At 51.0% G+C, this 23,452-nt stretch overlaps 1 protein-coding gene and 1 long non-coding RNA gene across 2 annotated transcripts in view; one reads left to right on the top strand and one right to left on the bottom strand.

The window, feature by feature from the left end:
• CACNG3 (calcium voltage-gated channel auxiliary subunit gamma 3) overlaps positions 1 to 23,452 on the top strand; it is an 84,066-nt gene that overhangs the window by 39,552 nt on the left and 21,062 nt on the right. The gene's annotated exons all lie outside the window — the stretch shown is intronic.
• Positions 12,019 to 19,344, bottom strand: LOC121103771. The gene is made up of 2 exons (XR_005836027.1): positions 18,451 to 19,344; positions 12,019 to 12,546 (listed from the first exon to the last, which is right to left on the bottom strand). It is a non-coding gene; the product is annotated as an uncharacterized LOC121103771 (long non-coding RNA).

Genomic DNA, 23,452 nt, shown 5'->3' with positions numbered 1-23,452 from the left:
CTGTACACTTGTAATCTCTCTCATGCTTTCCAAATACCCACAGCCCCTGGGGCCTCGGGCAACCGGGAAAGCAAGAGAAGTTGCTCAGCCTTCCCCCTTGATTCTCTTATCGCTTATCTTCCGGTGCCCACTCTTTTCTCTCTCCAATCCATTTTCCGCATTGTCGCCTGAGGAATCTTTTGAAAACATCCAGAAGGTCATGCCATCCTCCTGCTTGCTATTCTCCAGTGGCTTTTCCCGGCTCTTTCAAAATAAGCCTCCTTATCACAGCCCCAAACCTTGCTGCTCAAAGTGTGGTCCTTGGACCAGGAACGTCAGCATCGCCTGGCAGCTTGTTAGCAAAGCAGCTCCTGAACCCAACCTACTGAATCACAATCTGCATTTTAACAAGATCCTCTGGTGAGTGGGATGCGCATAAGATTTTAAGAAACTTACCTGCGGGCTTCCAGGCTCCAGACAAGGCGCTGTTGCCCTGGTTGCACATTTCATCACTGGGAGAGTTTTTAAACACATTCGTGCCTGGGCTGCATCCCACTGTGTGCGTTGGGGCGGAGGGGGGGGGTGGGAAGAGGTCCAGGCACTGTTTTTTGGTTTTTTTAAGCTTTATTTATTTATTTTTAGAGAGAGACGGAGAGCAGGCAGGGGAAGGGGCAGAGGGAGAGCGAGAGTGAGAGAAGCAGACTCTCCGCTGTGCATGGAGCCTGACATGGGGCTTGGTCCCACAACCCTGAGATCGTGACCTGAGCTGAAATCTAGAGTCCAGCCCTTCACCAACTGTGCTCCAAGTGCCCCCAGACGCTGGTGGTTTTTTTTTTTTTTTAAAGATTTTATTTATTTGACAGAGAGAGATGCAGCAAGAGAGGGAACCCAAGCAGGCGGAGTGGGAGAGAGAGAAGCAGGCTTCCCGCTGAACAGGGAGCCTGATGTGGGGCTTGATTGGGGGTGATCCCAGGACTCTGGGGTCATGACCTGGGCCAAAGGCAGAGGCTTAAGACTGAGCCACCCAGGCGCCCCTAGATGTTTTGTGAAGTACTGCCCCCCCCTTCTGTCCCTTCCTCGCCTCTCCAGCTTCCTTCCCTTGCTTTCCCCTTCCCTTCTCTCCTCCAGCCACAGGCAACCCTTTTTCATATTCTAGCAAGCTCCAGGGTCCTGCACCCTTGCCTTCCTGCTGTCTAGAAAGCTCTTCTTAGGGAGGTCATCTTATCATCCAGGAATCTACTTAAATGTTAACTTCTCAGGAAACCTTCCCTGCCTTTTTGCTCCCCGCCCCCACCGCCCTGGGATCTGTACCCCACTACCCTGTTTGTTCTTCTCCATAGCGTTCATTGTTATCTGCAGTTCCTCCTTTCTGTATTAATTTGCCTTTTGAGAGTTTCCTTCATGAGAATTTCGGTTGTGGGAAGACAGAGAGCTGGTGGGTTTCAGTCACCCCCCAGGGCTGCATTCAGAACAAACGAAGCATGTGGTTTGGGCCAGAACACGTGGGGGAGGAGAGAGAGAGAGAGAGAGAGAAACGCTTTTTAAAAATGAGATTTGATATTTCAAAAACTGACCAGAGTCGTCATCATGGAAAAAATTAGAATGTGTTGTACTTTCTTGTACATATGTTAAGGAGAGTGGTTTTTCTAATTGCACATGGAAAGGGTACCATCATCTTTTTAGGACTTAGAGCTTTTAAATTGTTACGCTTTTTAAAAAAAATCAAAGTGTAACACACATACAGAGAAGGCACCCCACGCATACAGCATCATGAAGTTTCGTGAACTGGACACTCCTGGTCCCCAACACCCAGTTCCAGAAAGGGCACCTGCTCACCCCCTCTCCTCAACTGCCGGTCACCTCCGGCTCTGAATTCTAACAGCAGAGACTGGGTGTTTTGAAAATTTTAATCCAACATCATCACCTCTGAGGCCCGGGGACAAAGCAGTGCCCGGCAAAGACTAGATGACCAACCAGTGTCTGTTGAGTAAACTAATGGACTAATTGATTACTTTCCTCCAATCATCTCATGCACACCCTGTCTGGGGAATCCAGAGAGTGTGGCTCTCAGAGGCTGAACTAATTTGAATTTTTTTAAAGATTTTATTTATTTATTTGAGAGAGAGAGAGTGAGCCAGAGAGAGAGGGCATGAGCAGGGGCGGGGGCAGAAGGAGAGGGAGCAGCAGACTCCCTGCTGAGCAGGGAGCCCAACGCAGGACTCGATCCCAGGACCCTGGATCATGACCTGAGCCGAAGGCAGATGCTTAACCGACTGAGCCACCCAGGCGCCCTGAACTAATTTGAACCCAAAAAAGTGGGAGGCTCACAGCCCACCTCAGTCTCCCTTTGGCAACAGGTCCAACTGGTACGGAGCCTTTTGATGGAACCAAGCAGGTGAATTTCTTCGGCGCCTGGTGTCGCTCACCCAGCTGTCCCACTGCTGTCGTGGGGATTATCGCTCCAGTGGGCTTTTCTTGGAGTCACTGTGCTCACTGCCCTTTTGGTTTCTTTGCATTTGACTGGGGCTTCTATTTAGCCCCATGGAAGCTCGGGGTTCCTATTCTTCCTTCTGGGCTTTTCACTTTCTCCCTTCTGGCTGAGGAAGCTGCCATGCTGAGCAAGGTAGAAAGTCTGAACCAGAGTTTCCGAAGCAGAAAGGTCCTAAACCCCGGTTTCCTGTGTAGCAGGAGTGTGGGGAGTGTGCTGACCCCAAAGGACAGGGACCATCCGGCCATCGCGGGCTCTTTCTCACCACTGGGCTATGAACTCTTCCTGTCTGTGTTCCCCACCCCACACCTTTCCCCTTCAAAATTGAGCCGTCTCCAACTGTGAGACGCTTTCCAAGACACCATCCTTCTCTCCCCCACCACCCACCACACACAAATCCCCCAGTTCGCTTTAGGTGTGGTGCTGTGCCATCTCAGGCATAGTAACGACCTCTCCTAACACTGCCAAGCCCTGCGCTACACTCCACCTGCAGCCCTTCATCAGCCCTCACTCCCACCCCAGGAAGCCCTCCTGGCCTCGTCCCCCTTTTACAGACTCCCAGAGAAATGAGGCTCCCCGGGGTTGACTTAGCCAAGGTCACTCGACTAGAAAGCGGCAGAGCCAGGACTGGCACCGTAGTCTGTTTGACCTTTGTGGCAGATGCTGGGGTGCACCAGCAAGAGCTCCCCTTCAGCCCTCCTCCTCCCACCACCGGGATTGCACATGCTGGCCCAGTCAGTTCACAGCAGAGCCCCATTCCCAGAATTGTCCTCAGCCTAAGGGAGTGGCCCTAGGCTAAGGTCACACTCCTTTCCCAGAGGCATCCGGCATCCAGCCGCTGGACAAGGTGGGGAGGAAGAGGTCCCCCACCTCACCTTCATTCGGGACACTCTAAGATGCCTTCTCATTCCAGAGTCCCCATGGAACTGCTGAGTCCACAGAACAATCGCACGGCCATTCTGCACCCCCTCTCCTCGGGGATCGTTCCCAAGAGCCCACCCCAATAAGCCTCTAGCACATAAATCTCCAGGAGTCTGTGTACTCAGAACACAAACTAAGACAACTCCCAAGTCACACTTTGCACTCCTAGCCCTGCCATAAGCTGTGCCCATGCCCTCCCCATCACGGTACCCGGCAAACAGAGAAGGGACAGAACAACCCAAGCCCTCCATCTCTGCATTCCCTGCAGTCTTGGAAGACCTGGAGGCCCCCGCATATAACAAAATGCATGTGGGGAACACAGGCCGATGTGTGACCGGCAGGGGCTTTCTTCCCTGGGGGAATTCCTTACATCCTCTGTATTTCTGACTCAGGGCTCTGACTTCTTGGGGTTGGTAGGGGCATCTGCTGAAACAGGGAGGGGGCTGCAGAGGTCGTGATGCCTCTAACAGCCCTGGACCCGCAACAGAAGGCTCTCCCTGTGTTGTGGCCTCACCTGCCCCTGAGGGGGCCATGATCTTGCCGTCACATCTGCCTCTGCTTCGCCCTGAACTCTTGACTTGCTGCGGGACTTTTCTTTGCACCTGAAACTCCTGGGCCTGGGACAGAACCTTTGTCTTGGTGGACACTCAGGAGACATTGCTTGAATGAACAGATGAGCCAGGGAGCCAGGAAGAAGGCCACTAAAGGTGTAATGACCACACGTGTTGGGGGTAGGATGCCGGGTCACCCCAAAGCACTCCCCCTTTTATCCACGGGAGCAGCTTAAGCCCCTAGGGGGAAGCGCAGATTTCTTGTGCTAGTGCCTGGATGTAGCTGTTCCTGAAGCCGTCCCTTCTAGTGCCTGAGGCTGGCCAGGGCAGGTGCCGCACATTCATCACCCTCATGTGTGCTGGAGAGTCTGTACCATCGTGCAACTTCAAGGCTGTGGCCTTGTATTTTTCCGTTCCGTCCATCCCCTCTACAGGCTGTCCTGTGTCATTATTCCTACATCTTCTTGTCCAGGCCTGAGCCCATTGTAAGCACTTAATTGGCTAATGTCATCAGTGGTAAAAGCTAATCGTTTTTAAGCGTTGACGATGTGCCAGCGGCCGACCTCCCTTTGCTGAATTAGCTCATTTAACCTTCATAACAGCTCTATGAATTGTTATTCTCATTTAGCAGCCATGAAAACTAAGGCACAGAGATGTCAAGCAACCGGCCTGAGGTCACACAGCTAAGAAAACAGTGGAGTCAGGCTCTGAGAGCAAACGCTTAACCGCTCGCTGCTCTGTATCTCTCCAATGTACACAGAGTTAAGGTGTTTGAACAAAGGAAAAAGGACGAATGAGCATGTAGGGTAGAAAAAGAAGGCAACAAGCAAGTACTCAGTGCCTGATGGGCTAGCTACTATCCTGTGCCTTATGTCTTTTTCTCCCAATAGCAGGACCATCAGGGGAGGCTCAGAGAGGTTAGGTAACTTGCCCCAGGTCATCACAGCAGCATCAGAGCTGGGATTCAAACCTAGGCCTCCTGACACCTGTCAGAGCAACTTCACTCTTTACGGGAAGTTCTGGGCCATGAAATGTGTTTAGCAAGAGAACACCGCCAGATCGGCTACTCGTTTGGGCTCTGACCTCCTGGTGAGCCAGTTATCGCTCCTTTGTCTTGCTTTTGCACACACGTCCTGGCACAATGCCTGTTGAGGGAGCAGATGAATTACAGTTCACATACTTTCACGAAGGGGTGCCCGGTGCCTGGTGGTTCTTCGTAGAAACAGTGCAAGAACACGCTGTGTGAGTAATGATTTCTCCACGAAGCAGGGAGAATGATCTTGTTCCAGAGTAAATCAGATCATGTCCCACCATGGGTGGTGGGAGGGCATCTCTGAGGAGGTGACCTGTGAGCTGAGACTTGAGCAGGAAGATGAAGCCAGCCGTGTGAGAATACAGAGCTGTGTTGCAGGCAGACGGAATGGCATGTGCTAAGGCCCTGGGGCAGTGAAGAGCCTGGTGTGTTTGCAGCTGGTGTGACTGGAGCACAGCAACCAAGGGGGTAGCATGGTGGGAGATGAGGCCTAGAAGTCAGAAGGGATCATGATGGAGGCACCACTGGGCCTAGTGGGGACTTCAGATGTGGTTGTAAATGTGACGGGAAACAAGAGAGTCACGTGAAGTGGGTTTTCTTTGTAAAACCTCACTGTGGCCAAGAAAAGAGGAAAAGTAGAAGCAGGGAGAGCTTGGAGGTGCTGGTGGCTTGGATCAGTGTGAGGAAGAAGGGTTTGGAAAGTGACAGAATCTGCTGACATAGTGAACATTTGAGGGCAGAGGAAAGATACCAGGTTGTCAACCTTTCTGAGAGCGAGAAGACCCAATCATGAAAACAGCTATAACTTACACAGTGTTTCCTCTGTGCTTGGCCCTGTTGTAAATCACTTGCACAGATACCACGTTTACTCCTCACAACTACCCTATGGGATAGGTAAGGCTGTTGTCCCCATTTTACAGATGGGGAAAAGTGAGGTATAGAGAGGGTAAGTGACTTTCCCAAGGTCACAGAGCTAATAGGTGGTGCTGCAGGGATTTGAATCCGGGCAGTCTGGCTCCAGAGTCCATACACTGGAATTTCACCTTGGGTTCTTTGTGAAGGTTCACAAGACAGGGGGCTTTCTGGACTCCTCACATCCTGCCCTGGATGCTCAGTCAGCACCGATCCGCCCGTGGAGCTGCTTCGCCGAGGGGGTTTGAGCTCAAACGGAGGCAGACACTCCTCCTGGACACACCCTGTGTGATGTCCCTGCGAGGGACAAATACTGCGGACTCCACAGCCTCCTGCTTCCCAGGCAGCTCCCCAGCGTGGACTCGAGAGGCCCAGATCCTTAGGGCGTTCTCAAGCTGTTTCCCTTTTGTATGTCAGGAAGAAGCTGCTAGCCACAGGACACTTGGGTTGCCTCTTTCAGCCACAGGATGGGGCAAAAGTTAAGAGCAAAAGCTCTACAGATAGACCCAAGTCACATCACTTGACCTCTCTGTGCCTCAATTCTCCCATTTGCAGAATGGCAACAACGTTAGTATCCCATGGGGTTATTATGAGTTAGTGTCCGTACAATGCTATTTAAAAATACCCAGAACATTTTAACAGCTTTTTAAGTATGTGATTAAAAAACAAACAAACAGGGGCGCCTAGGTGGCGCAGGCGTTAAGCGTCTGCCTCCGGCTCAGGGCGTGATCCCGGCGTTCTGGGATCGAGCCCCACGTCAGGCTCTTCCGCTATGAGCCTGCTTCTTCCTCTCCCCCTCCCCCTGCTTGTGTTCCTTCTCTCGCTGGCTGTCTCTCTTTGTCAAACAAATAAATAAAATCTTTAAAAAAACAAACAAACAAACAGTGGTGGGGGGGTGTGGGGGGCCCAGGGAAGAGAGAGAGGGTTCTCCAGGGCAGGCCTGTCGTCCACAGACCAGGATGTTTCCAGCATGATCAGTCATCATGTCTGTCCCTGGACCTGACCTATTTGGGGGCTGATTTGGAAAAATGTTAGAGTCCAACCTTCACCAACCTGCTCTAAATATGAAATTAGAATCAACCAGAAGGAATACGGAGCTAAACATTGGTGGCTGGCTGGACTGCGTGGGGCCGTGGGGAAACACAGGTTAGGCCATAAACCATGGCCTCCCATTCTGAGGCTGCAGCTGGGAAACAGAGTGTGAACCCAGCCCACCGGGCGTCTGTGCGTGGATGGTCCGTAATCCTCTCCAATCAACCTGTCCGTAATTCAGCCCCAAATCCCTCCCCATCAAAACAATCGACGTCCCCCCTCCCCCGACTTTGCCGGGTTGCATAGCGAAGAAGAGTACAACGTCCAAATCCAGAGCTAGGCCACCTGGGTTCGAGGCCCGGCTCTGCCACTTGTTAGCTGTGCTTCCTTGCATGAGTCACGTGCCCTCTCTGTGCTTCAGTTTTCTCATCTATAAAAAACTTGGATGAAAACAACAATATGTATCGACAGTGCTCTTGGAAGGATTACATGGAAGTGTGTTTCTAGCACCCAGTAAGCAGTGAATAAATAGCGATCACAGTGTATATAACGATTTGCCTTTTTTTAAGAAATAATAATAGTAGCTAAAACTTTCAAGATTCTAAGGACTTTGCAGATATAAACTCATTGATTTCTTACAAAGACCCTCTGAGATGAATCTGTATCTCCAATTTACAGCTGAGGAAAATGAGACTCAGAGAGATAGAGCAACTTGCCCGAGGTCACACAGCCTGGGTGACAGGGTCAGAGTTTGAACCCAGCACTCTGGCTCCAGAGTCAAGGTCCCTATGCTAAGAGAGTTTCCTTTTCTTAGCACTTTTATGTGTTTAAACCTCTATTTTTCTACTTTTTCCAGGTTCAATGAAAAGCTGGCCAAAAAGATAGATCTAGCATGTGTGCAATGCCCCCAAATGAGCTCCTCTCTGATTGCCTCGTGTGGGCCGCAGGCCTGGCAGCATAATTTACGGGGTCTAGTGCTAAATGGAAACGGGGAGCTCCTTGGTCAAAAAACATGAAGAATTTCAGGACAGTGAGAACAGAGCATTAAACCAAGCACGGGACTGTTCTAAGCATAGGACCCTGTAAGATGACGCTGGGCCCCAGGCCCACGGAGCTGGCCCCCGCACAGGGTAGGGACCCCCTCCACCCCAGGGCAGCGACCCCCTCCACCCCAGGGCAGCCCAGCAGCCACAGCTTACCTCGGGCCTGCTGCCTAAGTGAGGGACCTTGCCCTTCTGCCCCCACCCCCCGGCACCACCCTGGGTGAAAAATGTAGGAAGCCCTGCCCTCATGGATACATCTAGAGAAGAGGCTCTTCCTTGGTCTGAGCCCAGTTCTTTTGCCCAGGATTTATTAGCCATCAGAATGTTCTGCCTGTGTGGGTGCCACAGCCCTCCTGTATGGATATATATGTCCCTGTGTTCCCACCGACTCCCCAGCAGCCATGTGGCAGCTTCATTCTGAAAGCCGGCAAATTCTCCAAGGACTCTCACAGCTGCCTGTGCCTCCTTCTCCTCCTCCTCCCCTTCCTCCTCCTCCTCCTCCTCTTACTCTCCCTCCTCCCCCTCCCTCGTCCTCCTCCTCCCCCCTTCCTCCTCCTCCCCTCCTCCTCCTCCTCTCCCTACTTCTACCCCTCTCTTTCCTCCCCCTCCTCCTCCTCTTTTTCCTCTTCCTCCTCCCCCTCCTCTCTTTCCTCCTCCTCCTCCTCCTCTCCTACTTCCTCCCCCTCCTTTCTTTACTCCTCCTCCTCCCCCTCTTTCTTCTCCTCCTTCCCCTTCCGCCACCCACCCCTGTCCATTTTCATGCCATCCTGGAGCCCGCCACAATCAGGAAATCCAGATGGTGATAGCGGGTAGAAAATAGGAGTCATGGGCTCTGGGCATGACGGTGTTTGAGAAGCCACAGGCCCCAAACGTGCAAGGCTGTGAGCCCCTGCCCCCCTCCTCCAGGAAGCCGCAGATCCACGCACCGATTTTTATTCTGATGTGTATTCTCTGCCGGGGATCTCAGGGAAGCTCCCGAAACAAGGGAGTGCCCTGGCCCACCCAAAGCGGAAGGCCCGAAGGAGCTGACCGCGCTAGAGGGGAGTTTCCAAGCACCAGACAGGCGCCGGCACCTCCCTAACTCAGCATCCCCAGCCTCATCCCGACGCCCCGCAGAATTATTTTTGGAAATCTATTAATTCAACAAGTCTTCACTGAGCGCTTCCCCGGGACCAGGCCACACTGCCATCCGGCCGGTTTCCCTTGTTCCTCGGGCCAAGAGTTAGCCATCTCTGTCCCTCACTCAGACATTCCAGGAGAAAGGTCTTCTCCAGATCCAAGGAAGGGACATTTGGACTTCTTGGGTGTATTTCTTCAGCTGTCAGAACACATCTGTCGTTGTATTTCCTCCTACTCTGATCACCACCCTCAACATCCCTGGCATCAAATGTTCACTGAGAACAAGTACTGAACGCATATCTGCGCCCCTGCGCTCCAGGCTTCCCGGGCATGGTCCCAGCTCATCTTCCAGCACACCTGGGGGGCTCATGCTCTGATTAGCCCTCTCCTACAGAGGAGGAAAGACAGTTTCAGAGAGTGTGAGTGATCCAAGGTCACACAGGCAGCCAGGCTAGGGCCGTAACCTTGAGGTCTTCCCCGCTTGGAGGATCTCTGGAACCCTTTGCACGTTATCCACCCTGCAGGGCGTCGAGAGCAGGCACGGCAGTCCTTTCCAATCCCTGGCAGGAACCCCTGCCTGGGGATGCCACCCCGGCTGTGCCAGCTCCTGAAACACGCCCGCCCCACGCCTTCCACATCAGTGCCTTGGCCGGGGACCAGGCTCATACTTTCCTTCAGCCCAGCCTGATGCCCAGCACTCCAGGAGCTCTTCTGAACCCTGAACACTCACTGCCCACTCCAAATGGATTCCCTGTTTGTGAGTCTGTGCTCTCTCTCCTCAATGAGACAAAGCTCCCGCAGGAAGGTCCTGGCCTGCTTCCTGGCGTCCCCCACAGAGCCAGCATGGTGCGGGCGGCCACGTTGCTCACTGGGGCGACGACTGATTGATCCGTCTGTGGCTTCATTCTGCTCTGGGCACCTTTCCAGATGGCCTCCCAGCTGCCCAGCTGAGACACCCCAAGATTCCACCCCACCCCCAGACACCCCCAGGTCTCCAACTTGACCAAGGCTCTACCTTGTCTGTCCTTGGCTCCTGGGAGCGAGTGACAGTTCTGTCCAGTCCGGCTGGCATCCCCCCAGGTCCTATTATGGTGGCCCCTTGGGGAGTGGAAACAAACAGACCCAGTTTCAAATTCAGCTCAGCGACGTGGCTGGGTCGTTGTTAGATCACTTCCTTCAGTCCCGTGAGCTGTAGGGCCCTCACCCGTGAGATGTGAGTCAAAGTGCACAGGGAAAACCATAGCAGGGGAAATGCCTCATGTAGTCCCGGGACACAGACACCATCAACAGGATCAGCCTCCCAGACTGGAACGAGGGGACGCCTGTGAATGAAGGGCTCCCACCAGGGGAGTGACCCACCAGGCTGCATAGTGTCCGGGGTCCATGCTAAGTGCCCTATTTATATTATCTCATTAATTTGGCCACCTCAACTTTCCCGTTGAGAAAACTAAGCTTAGAGGTGTTGAGAAAGTTGAACAAGGTTGCACAGGCAAGAAGGGGGCAGCAGGGTTTGAACTTGGGGTTGGCGATTCCTGAGCCTGGGCTCTTAAGTACCAAGTTCGCCTGCCAGCCTGGTTCTCTCTGAGGCCGCTGGACGACACCGATGTTTCTTGGAAAGGAATCGGACGGTGGGAGGCAAGCATAGAACAGAGGGGACGGGTGCGCTCCCCAGCCTCCTGGGGAACAGAGCAGAACACTGAGCCCTGCTCACACGGAGCCCTCAGCACCGCAGCGCTGGAGGGAACGAGCCTCCTCCTTCTGCTCAGGCCAAGGAGCGGCTCTGGCAAAGTGGGGTCTGGAGAGACCACAGCCTGGTGTTGGCACGTGGAGCGTTCGCAAGGTTTGGAAGCCCAGAGAGACGGCAGGCCCCACCACCCCGGGCTGGGGAGCCTGTGTTTGTAGACGGCACCCATGGCTGTAAGGAGGTGAGGAGCCCCTCCCGCGGAGCACTGTCAATGCAGCGGGGAGGGGGCTGCAGAATGGAGAGAGCTGGACCCCCAGCAGCACCTCCTGGAGTTTGCACGAACACAGAGTTTAGGCCCGCTCCAGCCCTGCCAGCTCAGCATCTCTATCAGAGGCTGGACTTTAGCAAGTGCTCAGGGGATTCTGCACCCCCGTGAAGTCTGAGAAGCACTGCCCTTGAGGATTCTAGCCTCTGGGCCTTTGCACATGCGGGCCACCCAGCCAGAATGCTCTCCCTCTTTGTTCTTACCGTGGCCCACTCACGTTCAGCATCCTGCCTCGGCCCAGACACCCCTTAAGTGGCTTCCTCCCCATCCCACTGTGACGAGTGGTCATCGCCCCTTATTTATTGCCTTCATAGCATGTCCCCCACGCAGTGAGGGGCTTGTTCCTTCTCCCCCCACCTCCACAAAGCAGGGATGTCATTCACCTGACGATCCTCTGCAGCCCCGAAGCCAGCACACAGCACGCACTCTGTAGATCCTTGTTTGGGCAAATGAATGAACCAGCATCACCTCGCTGCCTAGAGCCCAGCTCCTCAGCCCCTGCCCAAACCAGCTTCTAGGCTCACCACCCACTGGTTATTAAACAGTGTCTCCCTCCAGGCAAAGTCTCAGCAACACAAGCCCAAGGGCATTGCAGAGGGTGGGGGGAGGAAATGTCCTGTTACGGGTGGGTCACCGCAGCTGCTCTCATCCCATAAGGCGGGACTGTTAATGTTCTACGTCTCCGGGCATGGAACCTCTGTGCGGCCCACCCCAGATGGAAGGGGGTTACCTAGCCGCTTCCTACTCAGGGGGCTCCCCGACAGCCCAGCAGCGGGAGGCTCCCAGGCTCCCAGGCTCCCAGGCTTCAGGTGGTACCTACCTCGCCTGATGCCTGGTATCCAGACAAGACACTAAATAACATCTTGCCACATGGAGAGAAAGCTATTTGCTTTTCAATTCACAGTATCTAGCTCAAATTTAATAACATGACTTTGTTTCCATTGTATTTATTTTTGCAATGGACTTCTATTTACGGCCAGCGGTACTCGCTTCCCATTTACAGTCGGGTTATAAAGTTTCCTTTGAAAATAAATCTCCGTTTAAAAAAAAATAAAAGTGAGTTGATTTAAAGAGCAATATAAGACAAAGACCCAAACTTAGGATATAAATACACGGAGAAGGCAGAAGAACGGAGGAATATGTGGTTTGCCAGAGCTGCACCTCTAATCTCTTCCTCAGATGCATATCAGGAGTCAGAATGGTAGGGTTCCAGAAGGGTGCTGGGGGGCGTCTCCCGGAGATGGCCGTGAACACCTCTGGAAGGGCATCCTGCCATCAGATAGACGCATTCGTCACTCGGCAGCAAACCTCGGAAACAGTTGCAACAAGCGAGACCGATAAAGACCACCAATGCTTTCCCACGGCAGCTCAGGTCAGGTTCCGCCTCCGGATGAGTCCGCGCCACGGCCTCGCGGTTTTGCTTCCAAATTACCGAGAAGGCGTTTTTATTTATTCAGAGCTGTTCGGGATTCAGAATTTTGAATTAGAAATGGTAGCCCTCGGGGGCGCCTGGGTGGCTCAGTCGGTTAAGCATCTGCCTTCGGCTCAGGTCATGATCCCAGGGTCCTGGGATCGAGCTCCATGTCTGGCTCCCTGCTCAGCGGGTTGTCTGCTTCTCCCTCTCCCTTTGCCCTTCCCACCCACTCGTGCATGCTCTCTCTCTCTCAAATAAATAAATATAATCTTAAAAAGAAAAAAAAAGGAATGGTAGTCCTCAGAAATCATACTCAAACTAACCCTAGCTGGGAGTTAATGAGTATCTCGCCATGTTATCTGCTTCATTAAGGTGATTGTACCCACTTGCCAGATGAATAAACTGAGGCCTCAAGGGTTACTCACTTACACAGCTAACACAATGGTGGTACCTGAACTGGAAGCCAGACAAGTGGGAGGGAGAGAGCAAAATGGTCCAGAGCTCACACAGAGCCACCCTCATGCCCTGGCGACTCCCATTCTCCTACTTGGATTGAAATTCTCACATCAGCATCATTCCTTAGTTAGGTGAGAAAGAGGAGACACCACCTCCAGGTGCCCCCAGAGAAGTGCAGTGCAGCCAGCATGGGACAACAGCTCTGTGATCTCATTAACACTTCCACGGAACCCTGGGGCACCCCTGGGTACCCGTCAGAAACTGCCAGAATGAGGTGTAAGCTTCATGGCCATGGTTTCTTTTAGCCTCTAACCTGCCCCCTCCCCCTTAAACATACTTTGATTGCCTCCTTTTCCCTTTAAGATGCCACGTTTCCTGAACACAAACCCCACACCAGACAGACAGTGATGAGTTAGACATTTCTTTACATGCTACCTCTGCTTTTAGAAAATGTTTGAATTGGAAAAATATGGGAAAATGGAACCAAAACAGCAAAAATCACTCATAATCCACTTTTAAAAATAGAAAGAGGCAAACGTTGTCCTCCCAGTTCTGCCACTCAAATTCTATCCCCTCCCCACCCCACGGAGGTAACCACTGTTGAAAGTAACCTTCTCAATCTTTTCCTTTGCCTACTGAGACGTATCTGTATCCATGACGATTCTCCATCTAAATCAATATCTACCTATTTAACTGTCAATGCACAAAATAACCTATGTACAGCTGCTCAGGAAGTGCACAGCTCAAATCCTAGCACCCCACCTACATTAACGGCCTTATAAGCCATTTGAACATATTTTTTGCTTCACCAATGAGATGAGGCCTTTCCTATGGAACCGCAACTTTTAAAAAATACATAATTTTTAAATTTAAAAAATACATAAAATTTAACTACATAAATTAAATTTATGTATTTAATTAAATCAATTAAATTTATTAAATTAAATTAATTTTAAAAATTAAATACATAAATTTTAAAAATACGTAAAAAATACATACATTAAAAGATACAAAAAAAAATTAAAAATACGCACATCATGGATATCTTTCCTGGGCACCCACACAGTCAGAGTGATGGGTGCCTAATAGTCCCTAGTACAATGTACCTCAGTGAATCCAACCCTTCCCACCATAAGGTTTGTCTAAGACTGGGGTGCCTGGTGGCAGACTCAGTGAAGGGTCCAACTCTTGATTTCGGCTCAGGTCACGATCTCAGGGTCGTGAGATTGACCCCCATGATGGGCACGGAGTCTGTTTGACACTCTCTCTCCCTCTCCCTCTGCCCCTCCCGCTCGTGCTCTCTTACTCAAATAAATAAGTAAATCTTTAAAAAAAATTTTTTTTTAATTTGTCTAAGATGTTTCCAAGCTTTCTGGCTCTTCCTCTGTCCCTTGGACAGTTATAGCAGCCCGCCGAGGATGCCTTCAGTACACCCGCTTTAAGCGCAAGAAACTAAAGCTCCGAGAAGTAGAGTAAGTTGCCCGAGGATGAAGAGCCAGTGGGCGGTAGAGCCAGAGGCCGTCCCGGGCGGCTGTGACTCTGTGTTTATGTGAAGCACCTGACTCGTCGTGGACCACAGCAACCCTCATTCAGTCAAGATCCTCATCTCCCCACATTAATATTGGTAAATATCACCCCCCCAGAGAGAGATCTTGCCTTGGCCGGGAAGGGCAGAGGGAAGAGAACTAACCTTTATTGAGCACGCACTATGCGTCAGGCATCCATTATTTGATTGAATTCTGAGAGACAAACCGCAACAAGAAAGCTTTTTAGAAAGCTACTAGTGTCCTCGTTTACTGAAAACTCAAGTGCGGGCAAAGTAAACCACTCCACGGGAAGTGGTGGAGCTGGGATTCGAACGCACGTCTTTGCCTCTGTTTCTACTGGATACAGACTGCGGCTCACAAACTCAAGTGTGCATGAACGCAATTTCATTCTTCCGGCCGTGAACTTAGAGTTGTAATTTCCTTCCTCAACCTGCCCCTCCCCCCATCTCCTTTCCTGGTAACCGCTATCCAGTCCAGTCCCACAGGCGGGAGACTCAGACACCCCTGATGCCTCTTCTCTCCCTCCACGTCCACCACGCCTAGTCTGGCCAGTTCTGCCTTCAAAATACGGGAAGCCAATTAGCTTCTCCCGCCTCCCAAACTGCCTGTTTCCCCCAGGCCACCACTGACCGGCCATTGCTGTCCCCAAGGACCGGGTGGCCCCAGCTGCCCCTGGTTTACCGACAGTCTGCCAGTCACCTGCTCCCATCACCTCATTTGATTCCTAAAGCAAGCCTGTGAGGTAGGAAGGGTAAGACCAGGGATCTACATTTCACAAACACGGACACCGAGACCAGGAAGGAAGGGTCATTTGAGCAGCTGGGTTTGCAGTGCGGCTTTGGGGCAAAGCCAGTAGAACTGGGAGACAAATCCGTTTTGCTCCGGAGTCCACTGGTTCTTTTCAATGGGTAGCTTTTCAGACAGTTGCTGGAAGTTGAAACCACAGAGGAGTGATGAGAGATCAAATCCTGATGAACTTCTTTGAGACCCTGGATCCAGCCGTGCCTGCATCAGCCTCACCTCCTAGATGCATCAGTAACTGCTGAAATGTGGTAGCAGCTGGTGGCCAACCTGGTCCTTGCGGCAGGAGGCACACTCATTCTTTTATGCAAGAAATATTTGACAAGGACGTAAGTAAGAAAAACTTACAGAGTAAAAGGAAGAGGAGCCCTGGGTTCCTAAGGATGAGACCCTTACTTCATGAAAGAAAAGGATCCACGCTGGGCACAGGCTGAGGCTGTGGCATGGCTGAGAACCCTCACGCCCGGAGAAGACCTTATGGAGGAATTAGGGTCTGGGAGAGCCTGGTTCCCGAGCCCCTGCTTAGTTAGTCACAAGGGAGCACACTCAGATACCGGAGTCAGAAGGACCTGCATTTAGGCTGTGAATTTGCCTCTCACAGGCTGTGTTAATTGGACAAGATACTTAACCTCTCTGAACTTCAATATATACATTTGTGGGTTTTTTTTTTTTTAAGATTTTATTTATTTTTTTATTTTTTTAAAGATTTTTTATTTATGTACTAGAAAGAGATAGAGACAGCCAGCGAGAGAGGGAACATAAGCAGGGGGAGTGGGAGAGGAAGAAGCAGGCTCACAGCGGAAGAGCCTGATGTGGGGCTTGATCCCATAACGACGGGATCACGCCCTGAGCCGAAGGCAGACGCTTAACCGCTGTGCCACCCAGGCGCCCCAAGATTTTATTTATTTTTTTGAGAGAGATAGAGCATGAGCAGGGGAAGCAGCAGAGGGAGAAGCAGACCCCCCGCTGAGCAGGGAGTCTGATGCAGGACTCGATCCCAGGACCCTGGGGTCATGACCTGAGCTGAAGGCAGACACTTCACCAACTGCGCCACCCAGGTGCACCCAATTTATACATTGGTAATAAGGTGATAACAAGAGCCGCTGTCTTTCAAATGGTGTGGTACAAGGAGGAAACGGGAGAACATGCATCGAACACTGAGTACAGCAAGTGGAGAGGAGAGAGAGGCCATAGCAGAGGAGCAGGAAACGCAGGACCCTGGAATCAGGTTCTGGGTTTGAATCCTGAGTTGGCCACAGATGGGATGTGTCATCGTGAGCAAGTTACTTATTTCTCTATGATTCTGTTTCCTCATCAAGAAAATGAGTATATAATAATAATAATACCTATCTAAAAGGGTTAGATCTATGGGCGCCTGGGTGGCTCAGTCAGTTAAGCATCTGACTCTTGGTCTCAGCTCAGGTCTTGATCTCAGGGTTGTGAGTTCAAGTCCTGCATTGGGCTCCACGCTGGGCATGGAGCCTCCTTAAGAATAATTAATTAATTAATTAAAAAGTTAGATCTAAAGTTCTTAGAACTGGGCTTGGCACATAAATCTTTCATGATTTTTATTTTTTCATTTCATCATTGTTCTTTTATTCATGATTATTATTTTTTCACTTCATTATTATTATCATTAGTGACATAGTGAGCAGTTGATATATAATAGAAACGACAGTCCCAAAAAGGTGATCCCAAATTTGTGAAAACTCTCAATTGCAAATGACAGAAACCCATTTCAAATAATCATAAGAAGCCAAAGCTGCTGGCTTATGTAACTGAAACACCCAAGGATTAACTGACTTCAGGCATAGCTGGATCCAGGGGGTCCAAACGATGTCATCAAGATTCAGACCGTCAACGCCTCTCAGCTCTATGTTCTCACCTGGATCCGCCGTCAAGCTTGCCCTCTCCAAGAGGAAGCCCTCGGCAGCTCCAGCTCCAGCCTACTGCCGGAGCAACCCAATGGGAAAGAACAGGTTTCTTTCTCAACAGCCCTAGCCAAGCCCACCAGGTCACGTGCCCATCCCTGACTCAATCACTCTGGTAGCCAACCACGGCAGCCAGGCAAATTTGGGACCCTGGCAATGACTGAGTCACATGCCCACCCCGGAGCTGACCACGGGGCTCGGGCTACTCCCCGCCACACACACACGCTGCATTGAAAAAGAAATGGCTCCCTACAGTGGAGTTGGGGTGCCCTTTAGCAGAAGACAGGAGAATGGATACGTCTCAGGCGGTGAGAACAGACATCTGCTCCGGGGTCCTGGTACTGACTAGTGACCTCAGCCTCCCTGACCATCAGGCAGGGACACTCCGCGCTACCTCCCCACAGCCCGCTGGTCCTGAACCCGCCTAGCTAATGACCCCTGATGGTAGGCTCCAGGCCTGAGGCTGGCTGGCCACACCCAGGGGACAGGAAAGGGACATGGGGAATGTGCTGTGAACCTGAACCTCTTTCTAAAAAAAAAAAAAAAGCCATAGTCCTGGGCGAGGGAAGAAGGGAAAGGGGAAAGCAGAGAGCCTAGGCTTTCAAAGGCTCTGGAATAAAAGGAGGATCTCGGCCAGTGAAGAGATGCTAGCATAAGAAACTTGAGAGGAATCTAGATTTGGAGGAAATACTCAATACTCATCCCTTCATTTACTCATTTGTTTATTTAATGACCTACTGTGTGCCAGCCACAGTGTGAAGACAGCAGGAAACAAGATGGAGATGCGCTCTTGGAATTTATAGTAGTGGAGCATAAACAGACCTGTAATGAAACCCACAATAATTTATTTATAATATGCCCCCCCCAAAAGAAAAGCGTGGAGTGCAGTAGAAACAGGTATTTAGATGGCATCAGCCTGAGGACACGCTCATGGTAAGATCTTAAGGACAAGTAGGAATTAATCAAATGGAAAATGGATAGAAGAAGGGTGTAGGGGGAAGACAGAGAAGAGGTGCAAAGGCCCTGAGGCGGGTGAGAAAAACAAAGCCTTATGCAAGAGCAGTGTGGGTAGAAGGAGCTGCAGCGGGGCAAGGGTCAGATCACACAGAAGCACGACTTTTGCCATTAACCCACGGGAAGCCACCTTGTCTGAGATTCCCTCGGATGCAACACACAGCAGACAGACATTCAACAAATAATTACAAATTACCTACTTTGTACGAGGTCTCGTGTAAGATGTCTGAGATACAGTGGTGCTTATCTCCCAGCAAAGGAGTCCGAAAATAAACAAGGCAATAAATACAAGTGAGATAATTAGCATGCTCACATATAACCATAAGCTCTATGAAGGAAGTGACTGGAAGTATTCAAAGCAGACAGAGATCCGAGGCTGAGAATGAGCCAGCGCCACGGAGGGCCAGGAGAGAGCGGTCAGGCAGACAGGGCAGCAAACGCAAAGGCCTCACACACATAAAACGCATGTTAGAGGAACAGTAAGGGCCGCTGTTCTCAACCCCCTGCACATTCAAATCGTCTGGTGGGGCCTCTCAAAAACACCGCACCCACATCCGGAACCTCAGATGCAGCTCCGGGGTGGGGGGGGGGTGTCCGGGCACCAGTGCTACTTAAAAGTTTCTGGGGTGATTCTGGGCTCAGCCAGGACCAAGAACCAGGCCTGGCTACTCAAAGTGTGGTCCCCGGACCAGCAGCATTAGCAGCGCCCAGGAGCTGGTTAGAAATGCCAGAAGGGGCAGAGCCTCAGGCCCTTCCCCGGACCTACAGGGTCAGAACCTGCCCTTTCACGGGGTGCCCAGGCCAGTCACACACATATTAAAGTTAGAAAATGGCCGATCTAGAGGACAGCAAGAGGGACAGGTGTGAGGAGTACAAGGAGGGACGGCAAAGAGGAGAGAAGGTCCGATGGGCTCTACTCTAAGCTCACAGCTTCCTTCCAAGTGCAACGTAAGTACACACACCACACGCGAGAGTCACACCCTCACCACACGCGAGAGTCACACCCTCACCAGCGCGCACCTGTAGTCGCATCCGCGCCCCGGCACCACACACCCCTTTCCGTTCTCTGCTTTTCTGAAATACATTTGCATCCACCTTTGCTAGCCCCGATGCCCCCCTCCACCCACACCCCTACCCCATCACACACGCTGCTGCCCTTACACCCACCCAGAGACACCCCCCCACGCCTCCATCATATCGCAGCTCAAGAACTCTCTGGTGGGTGAGTGGGCAGGGGAACGGGGACTCTCAAAAGGGAGACCCGCCTTCTTTCTCCTGCCCCAGGCCCTGAGCCAGGAGAGGAGCCCGGAGCGAAGCTCAGGTGCAGGGGAGAGACCACGGCGTCCGCACAGGTTGCAAGGTTACCTTGCAGAACTAAATCCCAGTGTGGTGTTTGCTCAAAATGCCAGAACTATTCCTGGATGTCAGGTGCAGTTAATGGTTGCCATGGCAACCACCCATGCTTAATGAATAGAAGAGAGTAAAAGACGCTGGATAAATGTCAGGGCCTGGGATGGATTTGCTTGGGAGCAAATCCGTTCGCGCTGGGCAGAGCTGACCAGTGAAGGTTGAAATGAGCAGTCCAGAGTGGCGGGAAACAGATCCAGCAGGCTCCCTCTCCCTTTTCTCCATTAAGCAGAGTCAGAATGGCACAAAATGTCAAAAAGCGTGACTTTCTGTACAGACAGTTTAAACATAGGCTCCGCTATTGTGGATTTGATCTTGCAACATGTTTACAGAGTTTGCAGGGGCAGAAGCCCGAACCCAGCTCTCTCAAGAGTTAAGAGATGCCACTTCTTTAAAAAAAATACTGAATTATTGTTTCTTAATGAAGAAAGTGCCAAATCAGTGTTAAAAAAAATAAACTTGTGGAAAGACAATGTCAAGAAGATGAGAAGACAAGCCACAGGCTAGGAGAAAATGTTTGCTAAAGACACATCTGATAAAGGATTGGGTTTTTTAAAAGACTTTATTTATATGAGAGAGAGAGAGAGAGACCACTGGGGGGGGGCACGTGGGCAGAGGGAGAAGCAGACTCCCTGCTGAATAGGGAGCCCAACTTGATGCTCCGTCCCAGGACCCTGAGATCATGACCTGAGCCAAAGGCAGAGGCTTTACCGACTGAGCCACTCAGGCGCCCCTGATATTTTGTTAGCCAAACTATACAAAGAAGTTGTAAACTCAGCAATAAGAAAAGAACCTGATTAAAAAATAGAACAAAGACCATAACAGGTACATCATCAAAGAAAATATCCAGATATCAAATAAGTGTGTGAAAGGTGGCTCCGCGCCATATGTCATCAGGCGGGGCAAATTCAAACAACAAGATACTCCACAGCTATTGGAATGGTCAAAATCCAGGGCAGTAGCAGCACCAAATGCTGGCGAGGATGTGGAGTGACAGAAACTCCTTCACTGCTGGTGGGAAAGCAACATGGAACGAGCCACTTTGGAAAGCAGTTCAGCAATTCCTTCCAAACGGAACTGTTACCATGTGATCCAGCAATTACACACCCCGGTATTTACCCAGATACTCCTTAGTATTTATGTCCACACAACAACCTGCACACGTCTATTTACAGTGGCTTTAATTCCTAACGGCCAAAACCTGGAGTCAACCAAAAGGCCCTTCGGTGGATGAAGGGATAAATACAATGGGGGTAACTCCAGACCATGGAGTGTCGTTCAGCGCTAGAAAGAAATGAGCTGTCAAGCTAAGAAACTTAAATGCACATTGCTAAGGGAAAGAAGCCCATCTGAAAAGACTACATCCTGGATGATTCCAGCTCTCTGACATTCTGGAAAAAGGCAAAACTATGGAGACAGTCAAAAGAACAGTGGTCGCCAGGAGTTGGGGAGGGGGTGCAGGATTGAGCAGGTGGAGGACGGAGGATTTTTAGGGCAGTGAACTCACTCTGTGTCATGGTGGGTACGTGTCACTGAACGTCCGCCCAGCCATAGGGTGTACGACACCGAGAGTGAACCCTCATCAAACTAGAGACTTGGGGTGATGACGGTGTGTCGAGGTAGGTTCATCGCTCGGGACAGAGGTCCCGCTCTGGAGAGGGACATGACAGCAGGGGAGGCTGTGCACGTGTGGGGGCAGAAGCGTTTGGGGAATCTCTGTACCCGCTGCCCAATTTTGTTATGAACTTAAAACTGCTCTAAAAAATAGTCTGTTAAAAATAAAAACAAGGGCGCCTGGGTGGCTCGGTCAATGAAGTGTCTGCCTTCGGCTCAGGTCATGATCTCAGGGTCCTGGGATCGAGCCCCACATCGGGCTCCTTGCTCAGCGGGGTTCCAGGGCAGGGCGCTCTCTCCATCAGGCATCTCTCTCTGGGCAGATAAGGAAGGACTCTGGCTGCCTTGCCCTTCCACCCCCGTCACCAGCTACTTCTTCAAAGGGTGCACGGTGGCTTTCAATGATTCCTCTGAAGGCGCCCTCCATTCCTGCGGCTCCGCAAGCTCCTGGCGTCCAAAGAGCTCTTTTAAAACTATAAATCAGATTGTGTTTCTCAGCTGCTTAAAGCATCGTCTGGCTCCTTGGCGGACCTGCTCTCCCCCTACTCACCTCTCTGGGTTTCGGAAACACTCAGCATTATCCTTCCCTGGGGCCTTTGCTTAGTGATGCCCTCTTCCTAGAAAGCCCCTGGGTGGCTCAGCTGCGTAAGCGTCTGACTCTTGATTTTGGCTCAGGTCCTGATCTCAAGGTCATGGGATCGAGCCCCACATCGGGCTCCACACTCCGAGGGGAATCTGCTTGAGATGACAGAGCTTAATACAAAGCAGGCACCTCCATAGACACGCGCTGAACAAAAGAGTGAATCGGGATGTGCACCAGCCGCAGCTCAGTAACATCAAAAGTGGATGTTTCTTCCTGCAGAACTCACTCACTCCCACTCCTATGGTTGTCTTATTAGAAGCCGCGAGCTGCAATTGCTGTACCCCACGTGCTTGATCGTCCTCAGACCGATTAGGTTAGTTCAGGGTCCCCATTATTCAGGAATTCATCCCCCAAATCCCCACACCTGCCAGGTTGCATGGACAAGCATGCAAACTCTATCTTAATATGAATATGTGCGTATTCATACTAATGGCCTGACCACACATAAAACCAGGCTCCACGAAAACACCCTCCCAACCCCACTCCACACCCCCCGTTTTGTACCCCTCAATTCTCAGTCTTTGTCGTCAGCCTTTCCCTGATTGCTAGCTCTTATCAACATGGGACAATCCGATGCAAATAGAGGCAAAACGATTGCAAAGTGAGATTGCATGTCTAGCAAAACACACAGCTTTGTGGTAACGGACGTGAGGAGTGACGCGCCATGCCAGCCGTGGGGCCCCCGCGAGCCGGGCAGAGGGACACCCGTGAGCAATGCAAGAAGAAAAAAACCAACAGCAAGGATGATGTGCTATGCACATCCAGTGATTTGAATATCAAAGGATTAAGAGAAGCTCTTGAGAGAATGATGACGTGCTCAAGTATTTTTTGCAAAAAGGGACCTACTTTATGATCCTGCTGTGAAAGTCAAACTTTGCAATCCATCTGGGAAAGTGAAGGATTTCATATTGGACTCTCATGTGATTTTATCAGAAAAAAGTATGTTCCCTTCCCAGCGAAAATCAACACAGCTTACTCTTCTGTTCATCCCAGTGCATAGTTAGAAAAGATAAGACAAAATAAACATGTTCTCATAAGCGATCATTTCATTTTCGAGATACAGGTGGAAGGCACGTCTTTGAACCTCATTATTTACTATGAAATAAAGGTCCCTACTTTCGAGGGGACTCATCTTTTTTTTTTTTAAAGATTTTATTTATTTATTCAACAGAGATAGAGACAGCCAGCGAGAGAGGGAACACAAGCAGGGGGAGTGGGAAAGGAAGAAGCAGGCTCCCAGCTGAGGAGCCTGATGTGGGGCTCGATCCCATCACGCCGGGATCACGCCCTGAGCCGAAGGCAGATGCTTAACCGTTGTGCCACCCAGGCGCCTCGAGGGGACTCATTTTGCAGGCAGTGGTTCTCAACCTCCACTGAACAGTTAGACTCATCTGGGGAGCTTGCAAAACTCCAGCTGCCCAGATGGATTAAGCAGGAATCTCTGTGTTTTCCAGCCTCTACTCCAGTAATTTCCAATGTGCAGCCCAGGTTGAAAACCACTGTTTGAAGGTATTCTCCTCCACTGTAATAGAGATCTG

Source organism: Ursus maritimus, unplaced genomic scaffold, assembly GCF_017311325.1.
Source record: "Ursus maritimus isolate PB19 unplaced genomic scaffold, ASM1731132v1 scaffold_2, whole genome shotgun sequence".
Taxonomy (NCBI): Eukaryota; Metazoa; Chordata; class Mammalia; order Carnivora; family Ursidae; genus Ursus; species Ursus maritimus.
This window is presented reverse-complemented; position numbering and strand designations above follow the sequence as displayed.